The sequence below is a fragment of the Pan paniscus genome, chromosome 3, assembly GCF_029289425.2.
Source record: "Pan paniscus chromosome 3, NHGRI_mPanPan1-v2.0_pri, whole genome shotgun sequence".
Classification (NCBI taxonomy): domain Eukaryota; kingdom Metazoa; phylum Chordata; class Mammalia; order Primates; family Hominidae; genus Pan; species Pan paniscus.
In genome coordinates, this window is record NC_073252.2 from 57,050,073 (window position 1) to 57,060,107 (window position 10,035).

Sequence of the window (10,035 nt, forward strand, 5' to 3'; positions counted from 1 at the left end):
TAGTCCCAGCTACTCGGGAGGCTGAGGCAGGAGAATGGCATGAACCCAGGAGGCAGAGCTTGCAGGGAGCCAAGATTGAGCCACTGCACTCCAGCCTGGGCAACAGAGCAAGACTCCGATTCAAAAATAAATACATACATAAATAAATAAAATAAATAATAAAAAAATAAATACAATAGCTTTTTTTTTTCTCCCAAAAGTTTGTCAGTTTATCTTACATCCTTTGTTAACTAATGCTCGACTTTCTCCATTGTTTTATGATGTTGGCTATTTATATACTAGGTTATTCTATGAACTATGGTTATTTTGGGCTTGTCTATATTGTTTTATTATTCTGCCTGCCCCTAGACCAGTATAAAATTGACTTAATTACTGTGATTTCAAAATAAATGTTAATATTTGGTGAAGCAAGACAACTTTATTACTGCATTAAAAATATTTTATTATCTTTTCTAATTCCAAAATAAACTTGGAATAATTTTATCTAGTTGGGATTTTTCATTACATCATTAAACCAATATTGGTGGAGTCCTTCTGTGTGCCAGACATTCATTATTCCAGGTGCTGGGGAGTGAATGAGATGTCACTGTGTACAAGGCAGGTGGTCATTGCTCTCATGGGGTCCACATTCTCTTTGAAGAGACAGACAAGAGACAAAAACAGGAATGGATATACAGTGCAATGTCAGGTAGTGATAGGTGTGACAAAGAGAAAAAGTAGGGTACAGAAAGAAAATGAGGAGGATGATACTAATGATGTCCAATAATGTTTCTTTGAAGAGGTAGCCTTTGAATAAAGTAACAGAGTGGGTGGGAAGGAATAGCTACAGGTGGAGGGAACACAGGTGCAGAAGTCTTAATGTGGTAGAGAGCCTGGTGTTCTGGAGGAAGAGTGGGAAGGCCCTGTGGTTGGAGGCAGTAGGGGGTGAGTAGGTGATGAGGGCAGAGATGTAGTTGGCAGCTGGGGGCCAGACAATGCTGGATTCTGTAGGTCCTGAAAAATAATTTGGATTTTAGTCAGGAATTTTGATGAAAGTTGTGAAAATTTTATGAATTAATTTGGGAAAAAATGAAGAAAATATGTGTCTCTGAACATGTTTTGTTCTCTTTTACTCCCTTTCTCCTTCTTCTTTACATTTTATACCTTTTTCTCCTTCTTCTTTACATTTTATAGTAAAAAAAAAAAGTGTCTTGTAGCCGGGCATGGTGGCTCACACCTGCAATACCAGCACTTTGGGGGCCTAAAGTGGGAGGATCACCTGAGGTCAGGAGTTTGAGACCAGGTTGGTTTCGAGACATGGCAAAACCCAGTCTCTACTGAAAGTACAAAAATTAGCCAGGCATGGTAGCATGTGCCTGTAATCCCAGCTACTTGGGAGGCTGAGGCAGGAGAATTGCTTGAACCCGGGAGGCAGATGTTGCAGTGAGCTGAGACCGTGCTGTTGCACTTCAGCCTGGGCAAAAAGAGTGAAACTCTGTCTCAGGAAAAAAAAAAAAAGTGTGTTTTTTTTTTAATATAGGTCCTTCACATTTTGTTTTTGGGTTATTTCTAGGAATTCTGTATATTTCTAGGAATTCTATATATGTGTAATGTTATTGTTAATGGAACATCTATTCTATCGTATTTTCTAACATATTTTATGATATAGAAGAAAGTGTGGATGTTTATATATCTTACATTTGAATACTAAAATTGAAGAGATTTTCAATTAAATCTTTATGACTTTTGAGTAAACAATTTTAATTGTTTCCAATATAATATTGGAATATTCCAATATTGTCTTCCAATATAATGACAATTTGTCCTCTCCATTTGCATAGCTCTATCAGATCAAGAATGATTTTGGATATTTTCACTTATTTTTTGCTTATGGAAATCACTCTAAAGATTTACATGTAATGTCATTATTTTAGAATATTTATTTACTTGCATACTAAAAGAATTTTCTCTAGTTCTGGTTTTTGAAAGTTATTTACTTTTTCCTAATGAATAGATTATTAATTTTCAAATTCATTTTAGTATCTTTTGAGATAATTATATGGTTTTTGTCCTTTGACTTATTTATAGTATTAAGCAATTATTGCACTCCTGAAATCAATCCTACTTGATTATGGAAATGTTTGCTTCAGTCGGCTGCTTAATTTGCTCTATTCTTATTTTATTTTGTCCTTTCAAATCTACATCAGTAAGGTTGATTTACAGCTTTTGTATTTTGGACACTTTTTGGTCACTTTTGCTATTTTTGGTTATGCTAACTTCATAAAATGAACTGAATTGCTTCCCAGTAAAACTGTCTGGTTCTAAATCTTTTATTTGAGAAAATTAGTTGATAACTTTCAATTTCTTTCAATTTTATCAATCTTTTCATGTTTGATATTTTTCTTGAGTCAGTTTTGATTATCGATATTTTCTTGTTAATGTTTTATTTCATTGAGATTTTGAAATTTATTAGCATAAACATGTATGTAGTAATTATCTAATTTCAGAAAAATTTCCATTTCTTATTTTTCATTGTAAGGTTCTTCCTATCCCTGGGGCTTAAAAATGAGACCATAGAGGCAGGATTGAAAGACTACTTGAGAGATTGACGTTGGGCTCTACTCATTTGCCCGACTCTTATCATCTACAAACAAATATGTGATGTGTGAAAGGGTAGATTTTTAGTCACAAATTAAGTTATTATAGAAAAGTATGTAGTTGACATCATCAACTGTTTATAGATGATGGCTTCTGTCTGCTGCTTGTGACATAGCTTGCTTTTCTTTAGAAATAATGACTTCTTTTCCAGGCGGCTCTCTAGTTCCTCCTATAAATAACACCCTGATGGGTCTGTCCAGCCTGCAGGTCTCCAAACAATCCCAAGTATGTGTGAGTTTTAACGTGTTATCTTTTTCATCAATATGGCACCAAATTGTGAAAAGGCCAGTGGGTAGAAACTTAAGGAGGTCGGATTTGGACTCAAAATAAGGAAGAATTTTTAATAAATTTTGTCCCAAGCTTGAATGGGATTCTTTACATGGTGGCCACCCCATCACTGGCGGTATCCAAAAATTGACTGAGTGTTCACTTAGTGAAAGTTTTTGAAAATATTCAGGGTATTGAGGGAAACAATTCAACAGTGTAGTAGTCTCATTCTATTCCAAGTCTATCATTATGCTTTTCTTGAATCTCCCACAGTGCACAGTACTATGTCTTGTCACTGAGTGAACAAGAAGTCAAACGTAGTCTTATGGGATCACTTTTCTGGCTGGAAACCTCTGTGGCTGGTAGCACCTTTGCCCAAGTTTTGCTAGGGCCCACTGGGCTCGTTCCACCCACTTGGCTTGGCAGGCTGCACTCAGGTCACGCTACCTCCCTGGATTCCATGCCTCCAAGGGAGACTGTGAATCAGGTGTGGAGTGGCGAGGGGTGTGTGAGTGAATGTGGGGTATGGCCACTGTGCAGAGACACACCAGCTGCTGCCATTGGGTGGGCCACTCCAGGTGCTGGCATGGGCGCTAGCTCTCTGTGAGGCTGTGGCTGGACCAGGTGCAGCATAAGTTGCTTCCCCAGCTGGCACCAGGGTATGTGATGGTGCCTGGAAGCTTGGAGATACCAGGAAATGCAGGGCCCCAAAAAGGGAGTCACAGCCCTGACTTGGGGGAACTCCCAGGTCTGGGCTCTCCAAAGGGCTGCAGCTTTCCTCTTCTTCTCTTTGCCTGCAACATGGCAAGCAAGGGGCATGTTTCAGCCCTGTTCGTGTTACAGCTCTTTTAGTCTCACCATTCAGTGGGCCCCGAGTTCTTGTCCTGCAACCAGGAAGAATGAAGTACACAGAGAAGTGAAGGGTAAGCAAGACAAAGAGGAGTTTTATTGAGCAGTAGAACAGCTCAGAGGAGACCTGCAGTGGGCAGCTTCACTCTGTAGTCAGGGTGTCCAGATGAGTGTTCAGCTCTTAGCAGAGAGGGTAATTCCTCTCTGCAGTTGGTCATCCCACCATCTCCTGAGCTCTCAGCAGAGGGGAGACCCTGGGATGGGCAGCTCCTTTCTGCATCTGGTCTCCCCATTGTCTCTTTCCTCAAGCCTGGCTGAGTCTGGGGTTTTTATGGGCCTTGGAGTGGAGGAAGTTGTGCTGATTGTTCCATGGGTGGCCATAGGTGGGCCCAGGGAAAAGCACCACAAGTTCCCCCTCTAGTCCAGGCGACTGGTGGCTGGGCCCCCAGGCTTCAGGCCCTCCCCAGCTTGAAGGTGGGGCTTCACCAGACTGGTCCCCTCCACCCAGAACCCTGTCTGCCTCCTCCCACAGCTCATGGAACCCAGGCTATTTGTGCCAGGGCGTGCCTGCAGGCCAGCACCTGACTATCCTCAGCCCCTCCTCAACCTCCCTCCCTTACTTGTCAGCACCCCAAATCCGGAGGGGCCAAGAGGTGGCAGGAGGCTGGCATGTCAACACTGCCCTGAGTGTGTTCCCCCTGCCCCCGCCATTGGGCTGTGACAGCACCTGGGCTCGGCCCTGATCTTGTTCCAAGATTGGAGCAGGAGCCAACAGCAGGGAGAAGCCAGGCAGCAGCAACAGGCACCCTTGAGCCCACAGGAGACAGGGCTGCCTTTGTGGGCTCCCAAGAGTGCAAAGATACATGGATCCACAGCCTTGGCAGGGTGGCCACAGCTGCACCCAGGGAGTTCTTGCCCTGCCAACTCAGAAGGGGTGGGACTCCCATTTGTCCCTGGCTCCCACTGGCTTTGTGGAGCATGCAGCCCTGGCCACACCTCCTTGCAGTGTGGGGCAGGGGCTCCAGGTCCTTCCTGCACCCTGGCCATCATCTGGGGCAGGGGAGACATTGCTGTGAGTTCTTCCCATGGCCAGGTGCTCAGGGGTGGCCCAGGGCTCTCCCTCCCTTGGCTCCTGGCCCTGCCTGGGGAGAGACTCCAGGAGTGGATTGTGGGCCCCAGGCTTGGCCATCAGGAGGGTCAGACTCTGCAGTCACTGTGATGTGGGGCAGACCCTAGGCATGTGGCCCTGGGCTACCCCACATACAGCATCCTCCCTAGGTGCAGGAACCTGGCACTGTTGTTGGGGTGGGCATGGTGGCTGGTCTGCTGGCCAGGTCCTTGAAGTGGGTGTGGCTCCCATTTCCTGGCCTGACCCCTGAAGCATGGCCCCAGCTCTGTGCCCTGGGCCAGCTGCCATGTTCCTTGTGCAGGTGCAGTACCACCACGGGTCCAGCTCTGTCTCGAGGCCCCTCTCTGCCCACCACTTTGTGCCTGACCGTGCTGCTCCCTAGCTGGTAGGTGACTTGACCTCACCCCACTGCAGCAGCCCCCAGGGTGGTGGGCTCCTGGGAGCTTCCAGGGGAGGGCTCAGGGGACTGTTCACTTCTCTCCATGCCCTACCTGCAATGGCAATGGGCGAGAGTGGTAATGTGGGGCCAGGGTCTGGAGCAGCAGTGAATCTGGGCCTGGGGCCAGGTCATGCCTGACTGTGTGAGAGTGGGGGTGGCACAGTCAGCTGCCTCAGGGATATGGGGCACAGGGGATATAAGGCACAGGGGACCCACTGCTACCACTGCTGCTCCTGTCACAATGGCTGCTCCAGATGGTGTGCCACGGCCATCAGTAGTAAACGAAAAGTAATCTGCAAGAATATTTCATTGTTATCAGAAGCAGAGAAATGGACACACATGGTGAATCTGGCCCAGGCTGCTCCTTGGTTATAGAGATCCCATGGAAATTGTGAACAAATGCTACCACTGATATTAATACCATGATGATCATGACTGCCATTAACTGAGCACCTAGCATGGTAATAGAGACTAGTAAACATTTTGTCTATGATGTTTGATGTATATTTCACAAGTACTCTATGAAGTAGGCATCATTTATCCTGTTTTATGAACCAAAGCCACATTTTTAAAGATAATAAAGCTGGGTAAGTTAGAGTGCGCCAAGAGTTGTGTTTGCAAATAGATTGTAGGACTACTCAGATGTTCTTAGCCCTGGCGATGGGTGGGATGGGCTTGGGGCTGTTGGATTCCCAAGCCAGTTACCTTTGACCAAGTGCTACTTTGACCCAGTGTGTTGTACAAATATTATAATTCTCTATGTCTAACAAGATGTGAAAATTGGCAAGCGCATTAAATTACTCATCTAAGGTGACAGTGCTCATATACAGCCCAATTAGGGATCTAAATCAAGGTCTGTGTAACACTAGAGGCCATTTCTTTCCACTATACTTCACTGTCTTTGAAGATCTGAGGAGTGATGTTTCAGAAACGTCATGTCCTTCATATGAAAGCAGAAAAAAACAGCAGGAGGTGTTTAATTATGCAATATGGGTTTCACACAGAAGATGCAGATTCAACCACTTTAGTACCACTAGGGCTGGTACATGATGTAGACTAGTGTGGGATTAAGATTGAGGGCTCTGTTGCGTGTAGCTGGACTTCCTGGATTTAGAACCAGATTCCATCACTTACTAGCTGTTTGGCTTGGGGCAAATTACTCTGTTTCTTGTGCTTCAGGTTTCTATTTTGTGAAATGAAGATTAATTTGTTTGTTGATTTGACAAATATTTATTGAAGGTCGTCTATGTGTCAGGCACTGTTTTAGGATCTGCAAATGCAGCAGTGAACAATGTACCTGCTTTCTGAGTTTATCCGACTTGGAATTCATTGGGCTTCTTGGATGTGTAGATGAATGTTTTTTAAAAACGAAATTTGAGAAGTTATTGGTCATTATTTCTTAACAATTTTTTTACACCTTTCTCTTTCTTCTTTCCTTTTGGGACTCTGATTATGTGTATTCACGTATCCTGATTGTTTCCTACAGGTGTCCAGCTCTGTTCATTTTCTTCATTAGTTTTTCTTTCTGTTTCTTTCCCTGGGTATTCTCAATTGACCTATCTTTTCTGTTTTCTGATGTTATCTTTTCTGTTTTCTGATCTGAATCTTATGCCAGTTCTGCTATGAAGAAGTGCCAGTGAGGAATGTTGAGATGAGCACTACTTTAGCTAGGGTGCATATGGAATGCCTCTTTGAGGAGATGACATTTGAGTTGTTACCTTAATGAGACAACTTGTATATATCCAAGAAAAAGAACAGAAGTGTGAAGATGACCAATTTTACACAAGGAACAGAAAAAAGAACAGGGAGGGATATGAGAACAGAGAGGGGGACAGAACACCTAGAGTCAGGAGGCCCTGACAAGTAGTTTCGGACTTTTTTTTTGATTGCAAAGGAAAGACAATGAAGAGTTTTTAGTAGGACATGTTGGGATCTGATTTAGACTTTAAAAAATCAATTGATTTGATTTTTGGAGAGTAGATTTTTGATCATCAGGGAGTAAGATTTGAGGCAGGGAGACTACCAATGAGAATATTATAAAATACTCCAGACCAGATATGATGGTGGCTTGGGTTGGGTGCATAGGGAGGAGATGGTGTGGAGCAGCTGGGTTTGGAATATAGTTTGGAAGTGAGGTTGATAGGATGTACTGATTGATTGGATGTGAGGTGTGGAGTAAAAAAAGATGATTCCTAAGATTTAAGTATAATCAATTGAATGAATTTCAGTGCCATTTACTGAGATGGGGTAGGCTTTGGGTATGAGCAGTGCAGAAAAATTTGAGAGAGATGTGAGAATAAATTGTACTTTGTAAGTGAATGTGAAAAAATGTTAAATGAATGTTTTATTTTTTTCTGTGATACTTTTTGAGGCTTAGCCCATTTTCTGCAGAATTGAATAGTCAGCTGCCTCTCTTGTTAGCTCATTGTGCTTTCTACAGGAATGCCTAAATATAGTACTGTTTGAGCTTCGATGAATAAGCTTGGTTTTTTTTTAATTACATTTTTTTCTCAGAGGTTGTGTTTATTTATTTATTTATTCATTTATTGGTACAAGGTTGCAACCAAAGAACACTTTTAAAGCCCTATTGTTGAGAAAGGATGAGATTTTCTCTTTGATTGAGATTTAGATACTTAATACTTCCCTTTGTCATGGTAAAATATCTATTTGTTGAAGATGGTGGGCTATTCTCAGACTGAACTGCAAACTGTGCTCCCATGCGTTGGAGAAAGAGGTTGATCATTCCCTTGGTATCTCCATAAACCAGTTCATTTGGTGGAATTTTCTGTGTTTCTACCTGAGCTCTCTAGATTTGCAACACAAATAAATGTTCTAATTCTGAGAGCTTTATTTATTTATTTTTAAATGCACTGCCAATTGTTATAAAACACCCTGCATCTGCAAAATAATCTTTATTATTTAGGCAGACTTGAATTTTTTTCACAGAGAAGCGGGAAGACTTAATTATAGTTTCAACACACATTGGCATGCTTGGAGCAATTCAGAAGGAAGTCAGAGAATTTTGAGAATTTAGGCCATGCTACTTATTCCATCTTAATAAGATTGTGACTTGATGTTTATTTTACCAGCAAATAGTCCCATAAGTACCAGGTAATTGGGCTTTATTCTATGGCCTGAAGGCCAATATACTGCACTTGGTGAAACCAACTGAAAAAGTGAATTCCAAAGATGGAATTTCTCCATGGAAAATGTGTTGCTTACAGCCTTTGGTATTTACACCTAAGGCCTCTTGGCAGCTGTTCTTTGGACAGCTGAAACAGGCATGGTGGTACATAAAGGCAGTTTCTATGGAAACCTGAACCCAAATGATACTGGGGCTTGGAAGATCAAAGGCAACACCCTGAATTGTTTGGAGAGCCCAGTGAAGGTTTCAGAACTTTATTGTTCTCCTTAGAAAACACTACAGCCAAGGCTTTGGAATGCTTTCTTCTCCAGGTGCACTAGAACTATGTGCACAAAATACAAGTTTGTAGTTTGTTGTGAATGTATCTGTTCTAATTATTTTACCAGCCCTTTTACAACATCCATCTCTGCCATAAAGAAAATTGTCATCTTCCGTTTTTCCTTTCTCATCTTCATTTTAATAAATAGGTGAAACAATGAGGCACACGGAATATGCTAAGTTTGTAAATTTGATAGCAGATAATGGTTCCTTCTTTTCATAAATCATGGGTAATCTATTCAGTGCACTATTCTTTTCATTCATTTTTCTTAATATATACAAATGACTGTGTTGTCACGTGTCATGCAGCTGAATTTCAGTTCTGCCTATAAGGAAGGCTTTGACTACAATAGTGTTCCCTCATATGAGTGCAGTCTTTAAACTGGTTCCTTGTTTAGTATTTATGACACAAACCCCATTATCAAAATGTTAGCAGAAATTAAAATGTAAGAAAATATTTCCCATATATATGTCTCCCTAAAAGTGCGTTTTCATTTTGTGGGTCTTAATTTAGATATGTTTCTTCTGAAAACTCCCACTTTATAAAAGTCAAAGCATCCTGACAAATGACAATGGGACAATGGGACATACTCTTCTTGGCTGATGGAGATTGCCAAGATAAAAGACCTAAACATGCTGTATTTTTCTGTGGGGATTTACATTCTTGGTTTTGAAAGACATATTGGAATCAGCCGGATGTATTATGGTGAGTCACGGTATTCAAAAAGCATCATACTCTCCACAAAGTAATGAAATGAAGACCGAGTGGCTTATACCAAGATTTATGATTATAGTAATCTGTGCATATGAAACATGGACAAGGAGAGAAGCATAATTTGGAGAAGCTCTCTATGAAAAATTTATTTAACTCTTCATAGCCTTTATTTCTCAGACTTCCAGAACCAAAGTAATCGAACTACCTAGGCTATATTTACTAGAATGTAGTTTTTGAACACTCTTGCGGGGAGAAGGTGATTCCTTTCCCCTCACGGGAACACCTTCTCTGCTTCTTCTCTCTGGGGGATTTCCATTTTGTCCCAGCCACATTTTCAGGCTAGTTCAACATATTATCTTTACTTCGCACTTCTGCTTTTCTTTCTCACCTGTGAAGAATCAGGTGCACTCTTGCAAGAATTTTCTCTCTTATATCTCTATTTTCCCTCACCACCAAGACAGGACATTTGAGTTTGGATTGTGATATTACTTTGGAATTTTAACTTCTTTACATGCAAAGCATTGTGTTTAAGTAGT